General features: G+C 33.2%; 1 long non-coding RNA gene across 1 annotated transcript; it reads left to right on the top strand.

Annotated features, from left to right (window-relative positions):
- Positions 1-210: 210 nt before the first annotated feature.
- On the top strand, positions 211-2,526 carry LOC131928774 (uncharacterized). Its single transcript, XR_009383836.1, has 2 exons — positions 211-766; positions 1,574-2,526. It is a non-coding gene; the product is annotated as an uncharacterized LOC131928774 (long non-coding RNA).
- The last annotated feature ends 15,389 nt before the right edge of the window (positions 2,527-17,915 follow it).

Here is a 17,915-nt window from a genome sequence, read left to right as displayed (position 1 = left end):
TGTTTGTGTAAGGTTTAGAATTAACGTTTAGCTTGAAGTAGAGTTAAATTTAAGAATTAGAATTAAGGTTTAGCTTGTGTAAGAGTTAAATTAAAGTTTAGAATTACGGTTCAGAATTAAGGTTTAGAATTAAGGTTTAGCTTGAAGTAGAGTTAAATTAAGGTTTAGCATTAGCTTATGGTTTGGATTCAGACTTAAGGGGATCCACGGGTCACCGAAAGGTCTATAAATAATAAAAATATCGATTTTCCGATTATCGTATTTTTTATTAGTTTATTATCTTGCAAATCGTTTTTCGAAGTTTGGTTTTAATAAACATATCGTTTTTACATTGAAAATATGTTTAAAAGGGGGTGGGGGTAATCATTTTCCTTGAAAACTTCACAAAAATTGGTTGATTTGCTGCGTTTATAAGTTTGGAATACACGATACCATGGTATCATGTTTGGTATCGTCGGAAAGCTACGCATTTCTTCTACCAGAATTTCCCGGCCAAAACTAGATCTATTTATAATCATTGACCTAAAAAGTCTTCATTCACACACTCCCATCTGTGCAATGATTGGCTAATCCGTTGTTAGTAACAATTCTGAGTATTTTGATTGGTCTCTGACCGCCATCCTGCCTCGCGTTTACACTACCCCGGACAACAATGCATTGCGCGCATGTCGATTCAAGGCATCGAAATCCTTTGTTTTGTTTCAAGACTGACTGCATTTTCTCTTTCAAATTAGCGGTTTACTTTTGATTTCGTCCAATAATGTAGGTAAGGAAAATATATTTCTAGATCTACATTCTATTACTACTTTTACAATATTTGATCGAACTGGTTATTTATTTGATTAAAATAGAAACTCGAGAGAAAAATATGACGATCTCGTCACAACAATGCCTAGGCAAGCTAGTACTAGTGAAGCTAGCTAGTGATCTAGAGCCTAGAATACCAGATCTAACTCTAGAATACATCTAGATCTAGATTTTAGATCTAGATTCTAGAATCTAGATCTAGTTTTACTAACTAGGCAAATCTAGCCTAAATCTAGAATCTTTGCCTGATCTGATTACATACTTGATCATACTAAAACTAGATCTAGATTTAGATCTAGATCTAGAATCTAGATCTAGAATCTAGATATAGATCTACATACATAGTACATAGTACAATCACAGTTACAGTATTAGACATTAGAGTATTAGCCTAGTAGTATACTATTAGTATTAGGCTACTAATCTATTATAAATTATTATTAGGTCTAGATCTAGTTTATTTATGGGGATGATATGATATACTTCTAGATCTAATTAGTAATTATATCACTAGCCTGACTTATTTTGAAGTTACATCTAGCTGCTATACTAATTATAATTGTATTAGCCTATATCTTGTAGTAAAGTAATAATTATTTGGCCTATGATATATACCTAGCTCTGAAAAATAATAATAGCCTTATTATGGTTTTAGATCTAGTATTACTAGATCTAGTAAGTGTTAGTATCATTAGTTATTATGCCCTTATTTAGTCATCTTGTGTGTTTATTTTTCAGTTGTTTTATTATTTCTTTATCACTACAGTGCCATCGTTCAAGCAAAAAGCTTCCCAATGTTTCTAGCTAAGAAGAAAATGACAAACAGAGGTCCTGAAGTGGAAAATAGATGACTCAGGCATATGAGAACTTTAGTATGCTGGGTGCTACTCTACAGCCAGCAAAGAGATTCAGGAGAAAGATGTAAGCGTAAGGATGCCTTTTTCAAAATGTAATTTTTTCCTTCTCAGAAAAAGAGCTGCTTGAGTATGCCATACCCTCAACTTATGCTCTGAGTCCCAGTCCATGTTTATCAAGCTCAAGTTCTAGTGTGCTACCTGCCATTCATGTCTGCTGTTGAAGAGTGATAACAGCAAAAACTATGAACTGTCAGTCTACGTGCAGGTATAATGCAACTCATGTGATGAGGTTGGGTCATCCTGCGATTTCGTGCGACTCTTGAACCTTCAAAAGGTTCAGAAACATGAACTTGTGAAAATCTGTGCCATTAGGGTGAACAAGGCTTAGAAATCCCTGATATCAATTCAGTATCAGGTATTCATGAGGAAGGTAAGGTTGGCTAAACAAAATGAAAGTGATAGGATTGCCGTAATGCATGGAGCGGGTGGGGGAGTAAGTAAAAAATGTAAGCCTGGTGGAGATTATATATGTTAAGAAAATGTAAACAATCAATGAAAGTTATTAACTGTTTGTTAACATATTTGTATTATTATTGTTGCATGATAAAATGTGTCATAGTATGTTAAAAAAGGAAATTCGTTAATTTTTTAATAATTTTTTTAAGGGGGGTGCATTGTTTTATGTGCTCTAAGTAAGGGTAAATTATTTTAAATGATTATGAAACCATGCTTTTCTATATCACAGGTGAAGTGCCTTGTGAAAATATGTATTGTTTTGTTCTTGTGATGTTAACCTGTTATCAGAAATTTGAAATTAAACCTATTTTTCTGTTTTTCGGAAAATAAATTTTTTTAACGCATACCATTTGTTTTATTTTGTATTTCTTAAAATGTGTTCGTTGTATTGTGATGAAACTTTGTGTACTTGCTTAGAGGTGGACAAGCTAATTAATAACGATAAAGTTTTTGAGAAAAGTGATATGTGAGTTAAAATATATTTTTTTTAGTGGTAACTGAAACCGAAAAGTGACAGTTTGCGAACAATTTATAATGTCTGTAAGTAAAAATGGAACAAAATCAAAACCATATCGTCTACCTCAAAAGTCTTATCGTTAGAACTTTAAAGAACCATTTAGTAATTTAAATAAAAAGATTGAAGTTTCTAGTTACAGACGTTTTTTAAAAACACATATTTCTGTGGGGTCACGTTTTTACTCTGTAGACCCCTAACCACAAACAAAAAAGGTGAAAATATGAGAAAAATTATTTTTTTTAAATTTTATAAGGGATATTTAAGTCTGTCTGCACACACTGAAAGTATTCTATCAGTAAAATTCTTCTTTTTAAAAAAAGTAATTTTGAACTTAGTTGACCCCCTTAAGTGACATAAACACATGTTTGCACACGTAGGTCTATATGTGCTATTGTTTATCTTACAATCTAGGTTTTGATAAAATAAATAAATTATACTGCATAAGGAAGTGAAGAAATATATATATAATCATAAAAAACCAACAGCTAGGAATACATATTAATTGTTCCCCTATTTAAATATGTAAATTTACTCTGTGAGAAGGTTTATAAGTCAGTCGAATATCACTATAATATCACTATAATATCACTATAATATCACTATAATAACTATAATATCACAATGATATCTCTATAATATCACTATAATATCAATATAAAATCACTAAAATATCAATATAATATCACTATAATATCACTAAAATATCACTATAATAATATCACTATAGTATCACTATAATATCCATATAATATCACTATAATATCACTATAATTAAATAACATTACAACACATGGCTTAGACTAGAGAAACATGTCTTTATAAAGCATGCTTATATCTCATTAGTTATTTATGTTAATTTATATAACGACTTCTGGTTTTCTGCTCATGTAAAATTATTTGCAAATGAATTCGCAAACGTTGGTCCAAGTTTACAAAAAAAAAAACAAAAAAAAAAAACAACATATTAGCTTATATAAAGAAAGATCTGGATATGTAATAAAATACCTGAATGTAAATTTAGAAATTAAAAAAAAAACGGGAGTTCCCGAAATACGTGTGAAGCACAGACGCGTTGTGTGTAGTGTGTAGTATGTGTATCGCTTAGTATGTGTGCTTAATATGTGTAGTGTATTTTTTTAGTCAGCGACCTGAGTGCGTGTATACGTAGATTTAAAATCCGTGTCCAAATATGCTTGCGGATAATTAATTATGCTTTAATTAGGGGTGTGTGGCTTTTGGATAGGCTGTGTGTTTTCTATGTGTGTGTGTGTGCAGGCTGTATGTATGTGTGTACGCGTATGTGTAAGTGCCTATGAGTGCGTGTTTGGGTTTAAGTCTTTATGCCAGTGTCAATCGCTTAACCTTGGGTCCGCCTGCGTGTTATGTAAATATATGTGCCTTGAATGTCTGTATGCCACTGTTGATACACTAATCTTGGGTTCGCTTGTGTGTTATGTATGTGTATGTGCCGTGTGCGTCTGTATGTCTAAATGCCCAAGCCGCCATCCTAACCTTGGGCTAGCCTGTATGTCGTGTATGTGTATGTGCTGTGTATGTCTGTATGTCTAAATGCCCATGTCGCCATCCTAACCTTGGGCTAGCCTGTATGTCGTGTATGTGTATGTCGTGACGTCTGTATGTCTAAATGCCCATGTCACCGTCCTTAAACCTTGAGTTCGCCTGTGTATGTGTATGTGTCGTGACGTCTGTATGTCTAAATGCCCATGTCACTAGCCTTAAACCTTGAGTCCGCCTAAACAAGAGATGATTGTTCTCTTAGCATAATTGAACAACGGGACACAAGTGGTACAATCTCTCCTTTACACGGTATGTTTCTAAGCCACTTGTGTCACACATCCCTACAGATGTTACGGTAAAGCTTCTGTTGTTTGCTAAGATAATTCTTAAAGTCGGGATGTGTATGTGTGAGTGGAGGGGGAGGGGTCTTATTTAAGAATGTTTACATATGCATTCTAAAAAATAACTACCAGTACAAACATCCCAAACGAAATATATTTAAATTTTGCTGTTTTTAGGTTTGTTTGTTTATAAATATAACACAGCATTACTTGTATAAGCAATAGGTAGACTAAAACTAAAATAATAAAACTCAACGAGTTAAGTTTTGAATTGCTAAGTCTTCTTAATAATAATCTTGGGTTGGTTAATTGCCTTTTCCAAACCACCTTTGTCTAGAAGAGTTACATTAGTTTAGCAATGACTGTCCTACTCCGTAGTAGGTATGACATCTCTAAATGTCCTACTCCGTAGTTTGTATGACATATCCGACTGTCCTAGTCCATAATTTGCATGACATATCTGACTGTCCTTCGCTATAGCTTGTATGATATATCTAATTGTCCTAAATTTATTTACATTAATGTATGTGATACCTAACATATGTGAGAAACTTAGCACTACCTGCTGTAGTTCATACGAACAATACATCTTTGCATACATCAGCTAGCAAGATTAGCACTAGTTACATATATACATAAGCTGCCTGCACTATACATCTATTTAGAATTAGAAATATTTATAAGATAGAGCCCATTACTATTTAATAAGAAATATGTTAACAACACAGAGAAAAGAGTTAAAATTATGTGATTCACCCTGATCGTGGTCAAAAATTAGAAGGGGTATTATTTGTTTACTATATATTAAATGCTAGTATTTTAATTGTATTGTATACCATTTTCAAAATGTAATGCTATAAAAGTATACATGTAAAACTTGAACGTATGCATTTATATAACAAACACCGACTAAATCTATAACTATTATTGATTGACAGGGCGTGGTTGTTAATTAATGATAATCATTTCTCCTACTCATTTAAAAAACTCAATCATCCGTTTAATTGTTTTGTGAAAAGTAAGCATTAACCACAGATTGGGAAAATCTAAAAATCGGTTTTTACAATAATGCTTCATAGAGATGACATATGGTCAGTCAATGTTTCATGGAGATTATATGTGGTCACTTAAAGCTTCATGCAGATGATATGTGGTCACTCAAAGATTCATACAGATGATATGTGGTCACTCAAAGATTCATACAGATGATATGTGGTCACTCAAAGATTCATACAGATGATATGTGGTCACTCAAATGTGAGAGAAACAATTCAATTAACGTTTATTTGCAATGTTACTATAGTCATTGAAAAATGTAAACCGTATGCATCCGTTTTCCCTGTTATTTCTGAAATATCCTTTTAATCAGTGCTCTCTCATTATGTTATTATACCTATTCATTTATTGTGTTCTGGTAATGTTGATATAGCCATTCAGTGTTGTTTGGTAATGTTGATAAAGCCATTCAGTTGGTGTATCTAGTAATGTTGGTATAGCCATTTAGTTGATATATCTAGTAATGTTGATATAGCCATTTTGTTGGTGTATCTAGTAATGTTGATATAGACAATCAATTTGTGTATCTAGTAATGTTGATAAAGCCGTTCAGTTGATGTATCTAGTAATGTTGATAAAGCCGTTCAGTTGATGTATCTAGTAATGTTGATAAAGCCATTCAGTTGGGGTATCTAGTAATGTTGATATAGACAATCAATTTGTGTATCTAGTAATGTTGATAAAGCCGTTCAGTTGATGTATCTAGTAATGTTGATAAAGCCATTCAGTTGGGGTATCTAGTAATGTTGATATAGCCATTCAGTTGATGTATCTAGTAATGTTGATATAGGCAATCAATTTGTGTATCTACTAATGTTGATATAGGAAATCAATTTGTGTATCTACTAATGTTGATATAGGCAATCAATTTGTGTATCTACTAATGTTCATAAAGGCAATCAATTTGTGTATCTACTAATGTTGATATAGGCAATTAACTTGTGTATCTAGTAATGGATAAATCGTTTCTAATAGAAATGTCTAACAATGTCTCCAAGTTTTCTGTATCTTGGTTAATTAAAACTACGTCATCTTTATAACAGTTTCAAACATTTGATTTCATTGGAAACGAGCAGTTTTCAGTTTGGCTAAACTATCCAGCAGGGCAACAAAATCAATACAATTATATCGATCTCAACAGGTTCGGAATCGATCTATAAGTCAGGAGATGGGGTAGGTTTGGTGCACGTTTTAAAGCTATCTAAAATATTTATTTTTATTATAGTTTCTCTCGGCGTAAGGTGCATCGAAAAGGTAGTTCTAAACATGGATGGGACTATGGGAAGTTTATAACTTGTAAAACAATTATCTTAATCTCTTGTTAATCTCTTCCTTTTACAAGTAAACTATATCCGGCGCGTCGGTTTCATCCTATATCACTGAGATCGTATATTTCATCTATATCCATTCTTTCACCTACATTGTGTCACCTAAATTATATATTTTTATATGCCACCTACATTGTATATTTTAACTACCTCCATTCTCTCACCTGCATTATAAATACCATCTATATTATATATTTTATCTATAATCAACGTGTCACAATAATTAATCGTCTATATTAATGTTCTATAGTAAAGTCCTATATTGATTTTTTATATTATTGATACTGAGGTTATATAAATGATTCAGGTATATCATAAACATAGCTACTAGCCTGATTTCGCGACTAATCTTTATGTCCTCAACACTAGTTTCGCCAATTAATATTAGCGTCTTAGACTAATCAAACTTAAAATCTAATCCGCATTATTAAATGTATTTTGTTTCAAATCTTTCTACACAACACTTTAGTGGTACAGCTATAGAACTTTATCATCCTGGGGCCCATATACATGTGACTAAAATAACTCATTATTTTTTTAAAACATACATAATCTTTTCTCGTTTGTGCCCAAAACACATGGGGCTGATGGAGTAGAGTTCATCTGTTTCAATGACCTCGGCATACAAGGGGATAATGTGGTCAGCATTATGTTCAGCCGCCTTTGTTGCCCTAATGCCATATTACGAAAACCAAATTATTTTATTTTATTTCTTAACTTTAACCCAATAAATAATCACCCCCATATTTTAAATTATCAGGCTCGACCCTATTTAGTATACATTGTTATAATTTAATTACAATTCCTTATAAGTTAATTACGTGTATTAAATTATTCCTTATTTACCATGAAATTGAAATACATGTGGTACTTTTGCACACTACTAACTAAAGTTAAAGTTTCAACAATGGTTAAATAATGTTTACATAATTAGAATACAATTACAGTATTGAGTAGAAAGATGTGCACCTGAATATACATTTCATATTGCGGATGAGGTTTCTTCAACCCTTAACTATCCAGTTTAAAAAGACTGCGCTGAGTTTTAAACCATGTTACGCTGAGCTTTATAGCCATTTTAGTGCCTCGTTTTTAGAAAATAAAAAAAATTAGAATGCTGTCAAGTTTTAATGTAACATATCCATTTTCTGATTTTCATTTGGGAATTTTTACACAGACACACGTTACATAACATGATAGCATGCGTACGTTGTGCCACTTTTGTACACAGAATCAATGTTTACATTACTTGATCACAGTGTCTCTCTCAAGTGTCGCATCACCGAAGACTTTAATGAAAAAAAAACCGCCATCAAAGGCCGTATACCACTTCATCCTACTGCCCCTATCATCGGGAATTACATTACTTAGTCTCGATGCCTTCATTCTATAGCTTTGATTCATCCCAATACCTCAATTGTAAATCCTAGATTTATCCCAATAACCTTCGCCCACCACCACCCCTCCACATAACTTTATCCGAATACCACCATCCAACGACGATACACCTCATTATTCCACTGTCTGTAAATGAAGGCTTACACCACATTTCCCCAAATGCATCAAACTTGAGTCACTACATAGCACTACCCTAATACCCCCATCCCACAATTGTACACATTATCCAAATACCCCATCTTAAGGCCCTACATTATCTCAATACCCCGATTTAAATGCGCTACATTATCCCAATTCACCAATGTTAAGACCCTAAATTATCCCAATATCCCGAATATAAGGCCTTCCATAACATTATCCCAATACTTCGTTCTTAGGGCCCTCCTTAACATAGTTACTATCCCTTATCTTAGGGACCTCCATAACATTATCCTATCCCCATCTTAAGGCCCTACAGAACATTATCCCAATCCCCCTTCCCCCATCCCAACATCATACACCACCTCTTCCCCTGCCCTACCAACACCAACACACCCAGTTACCTTGTAGTAAACTACGTCTATCGTATTGATCTTAAAATTTCCAATCGATCACACATAATCAATTTGTCGCTCGTGTTTTTGGGAGACTCAAACTCCCCACCACCTCTCCCCCCCAGCCCCCGTCAAAGGTCACAAGTCACGTGACAGGACGTGCATCCAGAAGGTGCGCTAGGTGCAATCCACTGTGCATTGATCAGGCTCTAGGTAAGATTTACGACATCGTCAGGAGGTCAAGGGTCAGGGGCTTAACCTAGACAAATGAAGGGGGGGGGAGTCCCGGGGAACGCCGGGGGACAGTAGCTAGTGTTAGGGAAGGGGCTTAGGGTATTGATGTGTTAACCTTATAGGAGGGGGGGGGGGGGGTTAAGCGGAGGAGGTAGGGAGGGGCATTGTCATGGTAATGTAATTTTTTTTGTAGGCTACGCTGGCTAACTCGATAAAATGTGTGAGTAATTCACACACCAAATAAGTACTTAGCGTGTGTGTGTGATTCTTCATTATACATCTAGTACTCGCCTATGTGAATGTGTTTACATTCGGCACAATGTACCTGTGTTTACAACACGATGTGTAGTCAGTTCTGAGCTTATAATTTGTAGTGTTGACAAACTTCTAGTGAATACATTTGTTGATGTTACATTCAGTGTGTTTATTACACACATTAAGTATTTGAACTAAGTGATGTTGGTAGTTTGTACATAGTGTATGTAGCACACACATTAAGTATTTGAACTAATTGATGTTGGTAGTTTGTACATAGTATATGTATCATACACATTAGTATTTGAACTAAATTATGCTGTTAGTATGTACATAGCGAATCAATTACTCCCATTACTATTTGAACCAACTAAATGATATTGGAAGTTTAACATGCAGTGCGATGGTGCAATAAATGTACACACCGTATTTGTCAGTTCTTACATACACTAAATTGCAAAATAGGTAACTTTGTGTGGAATACATATATTTCCTGGCACCTAAAGTTGTAATTTAAACACAATGAGGTGCGAGCAAAGAAAATAAAATGTTTAGAATGCTTTTATCGCTGAGGCGATACATTTTAAGATTATTTTTTTTGCATGTTTTTTTTCTTTATTAAACGTGTTTGTCTTTGCCTTATATTCGTAAGATGTCAAATTGTGTTAAAATGAAATACACATGCGAGGATGAAGAACAAAAGAGTAGCTTCCCATCTGAGAAAAACATCGTTGGTAATGTTGCTAACATCAAATATTTTCGTCTAGTAACTACTTTTTTCCCCCCGTTTCCTTGTGTTATTTATTTACAGTTGATGACTTTTTTGTGGAAGATGTTTTTTAACACTGATCTATCGATTGATTTTTTATTTTATTTTAATGTCTTGTTGACAAAAGCATTAGGTTTTGTATGGTTACTTTCTGTCGACTTCAAATACCAGAGTCATTTTTCTGACTATCAAAGTATCTTTTGGCACTTCTCTTGCTGATATCTAAGGGTGAATTGACCATGTTATTATTCGATGTGATTTTATTTTATCCTAGGATTTTATTTGTTCTTATTCTAGGAATTTTCTGCTTTATTCGTAGAATTACAATTTGTTTCTATCCTACAATAATGTTTTATTAGCTCTCATATTGTTTCGTGGTTTGGGTGATATGTTTATACTACATTGCTACACAAGATATATTTGCATCACAGCATCTTGCCATAAACAGGAGAAATTTACAATAAATGTAAAGCTTAAAAAATTAATTAGTTATTCTAAGTTATTAAACGGTTATCTTATCAAATTTAAACATCTTTAAAAACGATGGAAAAAGAACAAAAATTGGGTGACTTTGTTTTGTTTTGTTAAGGTCGACTCACAGTGTTTTAAAACAAACGATTAAATATGATAATCATATTTCATTAATACCCAATAGATGAGTAAAAACAAAAATTCCCGATTATGTGCGAATGCAAACGAGACGAATATTTTAACGAACAGATCGGTATCTTATTAAGTATATGGAACTACATTTAAAAAGATCCTGATTCTGTGTGAGTATAAACGAACAGATTGGTAACTCACAAAATATATGGAACTACAGAACCTCATTGGAGTCTACATACAGTTTTAAGTCTGTTGCACAAATTTGCGAATTGTGTTCTTATTCAGGATAACAGATGCCCAGCTCATACACATTACGTTTTAAATTAACATGCAAGATCATACGCAATGTTAACACGTAAAATGAACATACACATTTAACATGTAAAGCTAACTTGTAAGGTTAACATGCAAAGCTAACATGCAACGTTAATGTTTACGCTTACATTTAACGTGTAAATTTAACGTTAAGTTAGCTATAGTTATCAGGAAGGTTCATATGTAAATTAACACGTAAAATTAACACATTCATTCAAAATGTACAATTTATAAAGTAGGCCTAAATATGTAAAGTTAACATTTGATGTTAACAATAATTGCAAAGCTTCCGTTAACAATACTCTCAGCGCAGCAATGAACTAGAACGCTGACTTTCAGTCAAATTAAACCCAACCTGTAGGGTAACCCGGGGTAATTCCATACACTACTTTTCTAAAAAATTTGTAAAAAATCTAAAATCAACACTACCACAATATAATATTGAGGGTAAAACTAGACATGTATTACTTATATGATGGCAAACAAATATAAAGATAATTCACAAAATAAAATACAATTTTTAAATATTTCACTTTTATTCCAAAAACATGGCAAGTGGGGCAATTCCACACACATTATGAAAATTTTAAAATTCATGTATTTAAAAATGTGTAAAAAACATTTTTCCCCTTGGAAACAATATTGCATGGGGGCAACCAGTCTTCATCACTGGGTGAGGAGAAAGCCTCAATTTCTTCCTCCTGAATTCTACTCTCATCTGTCATAGGCCAAAGTTATTCGTCTAAAATTGTGGACCATTCTGAAATAAATACAATATTAAATGTTAGAAAGTCTAATTACTAATTTGTGTATGGGGATGTTTAGCTCTAAATATTGCATAAATTATAATAAATAATATAGGTACAGTAAAAAAATAATAGATAAAGAAATAAAAGAAGTATGTGGCAATTTTACTTAACTTTAATAGCAGAGTCTTTTTAAAAAATAAATAGTACCAGATCTAGTACTATTCAAGTATTTTTTAAGATTAAATAATGAGTTGTGAATTACAGAATTAGCCACAACCATTTGAAATGGTTTAAAATAAAAGCTAAACCCTCTAAAGAGTATAAAAGCAACATGGGACATTCCAAACTATAGTATATGGAATTGCCCCACACCATGTGTGTGGAATTGCCCCACACCTACTATTGAAAAAAATATGCTTTCCTGTTCTAAATTAAAGGCTGAATCTAGCATCATTAACTGTGACTATTAACAAAAATGATTAAGCTTTCATATAATCAATAAATAATTGACAACAATTAAAAATAAGACACAAAAAAATATTTTTTAAAAAGTGCAGGGGTTGTACTTACCTAATGATGTTTGAAGATAGATGCAGATTAAATTATAATTCTTGCTCTGAATGTTTTTGAACGCTTCTCTAACAGTATCAGAAAGTACAAGAAATGACCTCTTAGAAACAGGGAATGGTAACTTTTAATTAAACTTTACTCTCATTAAAAATAGAGAGTATCCAGTATATAGTGTGTGGAATTACCCCGTGTGTGGAATTACCCCACCTTACCCTACTCTAATATCATTCCAAACACATGGGTACGTTAACCAATCGAAATCAAGCTATAACTTCACATCATGAAATCTACTGTGTAAAGATCTATCAGTAATCTATCACCCATGTTAGGGGGTGGGGGAAAAAGGGGGGGGAGTCATGGCGGTTAGACCAATGCGTATTCAAAATAAAGCGTTTTTCTACAAAGTATATTAATCACTACATATGCATCTTGTGAAACATATTACATTTTTTTAGCAAGAAACACACACACACACACACACACAGACGTACACACACATACTCTTACAGACACACACAGAAACACACATATATACACACAAAGACACACACATACACACAACTATTTATCAAAACATAACCTCCAGCTACTCCAGTGTTGTGTTAGGGTCACTCAGCTTGTTGCAGGTCATTCAACAAACTGACAGGTCACTACAGGGAGTGACTGACATGTCAGTGGCATTATCACAGTGTGGCCACTGACATCGGTAAAGTCAAGGCCAGTGGCATTATCACACTGTGGCCACTGACATTGGTAAAGGCAATGTTCAGTGACATGATTAACATTACCAAAATTATTGACACTGACATAAACATAAAGGTTGTCAATGCGCTGGTCGCCCATGACGTGACAGTCACGTTGACAATGTCACTGACAGAGGCAGTGGCATTGTCAATTAGTTAATTAGTTTTAAACTAAAAAAATTGTGGTCAAACATCAAAACTATACGCCATTTCACCAAATTTATAATAAACGTATTTAACCTGTTTGTTGTTGCAATTAAACAAAAAAAGTCTAATATGCATTTAAAGTTCGTTCACTAGATTTGTTTTTAAATTATGTAATTAAATATGTCGTTCCTACCTCAGTTACCGGTAGGCGGCTCTGACTGTATTAAAGACAAACCCAAAGATTAATTTTACTGTAAACTTTTTTACGGTTTGGTTGGATGAGAAATTAATATTCATGCACTTTAAAAAAAAAGGTAAAGCCCAGATTAGCAAGGTTTAGTAGATGTATAGTGGCCGTTCGTAGTAAACTAGGATTAGTGAACTGCGTTGATAATCCTCTATTAGGTAAATTTTAATCCTCGGATTACGCTAATACACCCCATCAATTATTGACGCCAAAACAGGATAAAGGATTTTTTTTTCTCTAGCCGGATTAACGAAGTGGGGAAAAAAATGGGGTTGGTAATCAGTTCAAAGGTCTACTGGTAATGTTGGTTAATTATACTCGCCGTTTTCATTAGCCGACATGTTCATTAATTAATGGCTACTGCTGAGTTGAGTGTTGTTTAATTTTTTATTACTTTTTTTTTGTAGTCACCGCTCATTTGAGGGGATTTGTTACTAAACAAAAGTGCTCGAACAATTTTTTAATGATAGAAATAAAAACAGTAAAACGAAAAAACTGAAATAAAATACAAGTTAATCGGCAATTTTGAACATGTGTGTAAAGCAATATTAGACATAATGTGTATTCTACAATTCTAGAAATCTCTCTTTCTTTCTTTCTATACCTATATATATTGGAGAAATTTAATGTGTAAACTGATAGTTTGTTTCTGATTTAAAAATAAAAAATAAAATAAAATAAAAATAAAAAAAATTAAGTATAAATAATCGTTTTTATTTCGACATTTTGATGCGATTAAAAGTACGACTACGTGTTTTATTCTGTCAGCCCTACAGAACTTCTCGCGAATATATTCACCGGCTACTAACGTCCCAGAACTCTGTATGTCCTGATAACTCCAGCGGTGTTTTTGTGTATGGGGGCAAATATGACAATCTCATCCAACCGGCGAGTTAATGCCGCCCTGGGTCATAACATCCTCGTTTTACTACCTACAGGGACGCCTCTGCCTGTGATAAATGTCTGACTTATGGCGGTGACGAGTCAAGATAGGGTGGCCCCAGCTACGGGGACTAAACACAAGCGGGACGTATATATTTAGTTATCGTGAGAAGATGGCGCTAGGGGTGATATTTTCCGGTGGTGCTCAGAAAAGATGCGCACGGTTATATTACCAATAAAGTGTGGGGTAATCTTTTAGGGCTATGGTTTGTTAGTGATCGCACCTTATTTGAAAGTGTTAAAAGTCTGCGGGATGAAGACGCATTGTACGATTCACACAAACGGTACCAGAACTACGGCTAATAATGTATCAGCTTAGCACAATAAAATTAATTGACTTCCCTCTGTTGAGGTTAGCTTTGCAAGCATGCAATCATTCGATTCAAAGCTACATATAAGGTGCTAATTTATTAGAAACTTTAACTGTGCCGTGCTTTAAAATTACTGTCATATTCAAAAACAACTTATAAAGTAAAAAAGTAAACTTGATAATTTGAAAGCAAAAATAATACATAGTTAGTAATTTTTGAATGATTACATGTTTGATGTATATGTCATTATTCAGTGATAATCGGTTATGGTGGACCAACCACACAATCCCCACCTCCCCCCCCCCCCCATACACCGGCATCCCCACTCATATGTACTATATCCCCATCCATATCCACCTTACCGACCTATCACCCTATACACACACACCACCCCCACTAATAATTCCATTGTATCAGAAATTTTTATTTAAAAAATTCGCTTATTATGATGTTTTGGAAAAAAAATCAATGGTGTCAGATTCGTATTTTAGATTAATCCGGATTTTATTTTTTTTATTGTTTTTTGAATGCCCGTGTCTTAAAATGAAATCATAAAGAAAATGTTTTTAATTGACTGATCTATTTGGTAGCAAAAAATAATAATAATAATAAATCAAACGCCATTTGAATATTTCAAAGTTCTGTTCGAAGTTTTTGTTGATTTAGAAAAATCAATAATACAAACAGTACACCTATACAATGAAGTATACATTAACTTCAAACTAACATTAAGCCCTAATCTCTAGGAGGTAAAGGTGGCTGCTGGAAAAAAAATCAGATGTGAAAGGAATTCGGTTTTTTAATGTTCAAAAATATTCCACAGCTATACAAATATACTTCTAAAATATTAATAAAAGAGCGATTTTTAAGAAAATTTATTAACAAAAAACATTTTTTTTTACATCTAGATCGCTTTGATTGAACTTGTAATCTTAAAGCTAAATATATGATAACATCAGACCCGAACTCTGTTTCTCATCAAACAAAATCGTGTTAGACTTATTGAACATAAACTGCTATGGCTAGGTCAAGTTAGATAAGTCGAAAAACTCCAAAAATTAATGGAAGTGTAAGAACATACCTCTGAGAAGAATACGTAAGAAAATACATTCAATCTCAAAATTCCCTAATAGGCCTACAAGGGGAAAAATGTCAATTACAAACCAAAATCTGTTGGCCGAAATTTCAGAAATGGACGACTACGATCCTATAAGTAGATTAGAAAATGTATAACATACATTTTGCTGTAACGATGATAGAATAATTACTTTTGCTACTGCATATAATCTCAGCACTAAAACTATTGACACACTGGATATTAGACCATATATATATATATATATATATATATATATATATATATATATATATATATATATATATATATATATATATATATATTTCTCCGTTGATTCCAATAACGTGTAGGCGTAAACAAATTAATTTGCGATTCTATAAGCAGTGCACATCGTCTTTTAAAATGTACACACTATAGTTAGTAGACTCCTCCACACAACCAAGCTACTGGTGATAAGACTAATTGGAGTTTATGTCCTTCAGCGTTAACCTCTTCAATTCTAGAATATTTATTCTACTGATTGTACATCTGTTCAACTGATAGTTCTTCTATTCTATAGAAAGTACTTCTGATTTAATGATAGTTCGTTTATTCTAGTGACAGTTCGTTAGTTTCATAGAAAGTTCATCAGTTGGCCTGTACTAGGGAATTAAGTCAAAGCATGCCTGGACACTAAATAAACCACGTCTACTTTAGAGTCCTGACCGTGGGTGATGTTTTATTGCCCCGCCCCCGGGGGATGACGAGTATATGGAGGAGTAAGCCAGACCGGCCATAAAGGAAGCAAAGACATCAGGATGTGAGGTGAACAAACGACAGAGTGGTATTAGGATACAGTTTCCCGTTTCTTACTGCTGGGGGATGGTATGAATGTTGCCGGGGGATGGTATGAATGTCAACACTCGGCTTGCTGGTCAGGTTGTTGTAAGGAGATCATCTGTGAGATGGTTGCTAACGATTTTAGCGACGGATTTTCTCCGATCTCTATGTTTATATCCCACCCCCCCATGTGGTACACTTGTTAATGAAAGTTATAAAGGCTGAGTATAATGCTGCACAACATATCTGTTCATTAGCATAGATAAATAAAACAGATGAACTATACTTTATCTTCCTAATCGCAAAACATGCTTATTAACTAAATTATGTTGATTTGATTACATTAAAAATACACCAATTGTTTCTTAATCATTTTCGCATACACTTTTCCTGGTATCAAAGTATTATAAATCTTTTACCATGAAAACAAAGTTTTCATTAACATTTTAAATTACAATAAAGGGTATACCAGCTATTCGCAAGTGTTTTTCAGTAGTTTTGAGAAATTACGGCGTTTTTTTTTTGTCTAAATAGACTATGATCTTCATGTATGTTTTGTTCGTTAGTAAGCTCAACAACATCACTTCATAGATCAATCGTGTGCATATTTCTAGAACTCGCTTATTGTACGTCTTACAAAGTTTTGGTTGAAATTTAAAGATTATTTTACGTTTTACTTGGAATAAACATATATTTCAAATGAATCAAAAAGATGTTCCTATGAACGAATAACTCATGTTGAATACCTGACACATTTATAAATTATTTGGTGGACGGTTTTAACTGCTGTAGAGTACTATCTAATTGTATCAATCAATTTTAAGTCTGATTTATTGATTCATTCAGTAAAATACTTTTAATCTGTAAGTAGTTTTGCTTTCCAAAATAGATAAGAAGGATTCTATTTTTTTAAAAGGAAGAACCAGCATATTATGAAGTGAAAAGCCATTTGAAAAATCGATACACTGAGATCAATTTTAGATAAAATAGTCGCATTTACAAATACGTGTATCAGACACTTACACGATATTCATTCAAAAGCTTTAAATAAACTAACATGATTTTTTTTCAATTTAGAATTAAGTTTTTTCTAAAACACGGTTTCGAGTTTAAAATCTACCATCTTTACTACAAACAAATCCAAAGAGTTCTAACAAAAAAAACCTGCGCTAAATGTACCGCACAAATTTGAAACCATTTCTACCACTCTGCGTTGATACACCATAAATAAATAAATTAAGTCTCGATTTTAATTTAAT

This window comes from Physella acuta, unplaced genomic scaffold, assembly GCF_028476545.2.
Source record: "Physella acuta isolate Inbredline_101_S28 unplaced genomic scaffold, ASM2847654v3 ptg001545l, whole genome shotgun sequence".
Lineage (NCBI taxonomy): Eukaryota > Metazoa > Mollusca > Gastropoda > Physidae > Physella > Physella acuta.
The sequence above is the reverse complement of the archived record's forward strand: the minus strand, read 5'-3'. Positions and strand labels throughout refer to the sequence as shown.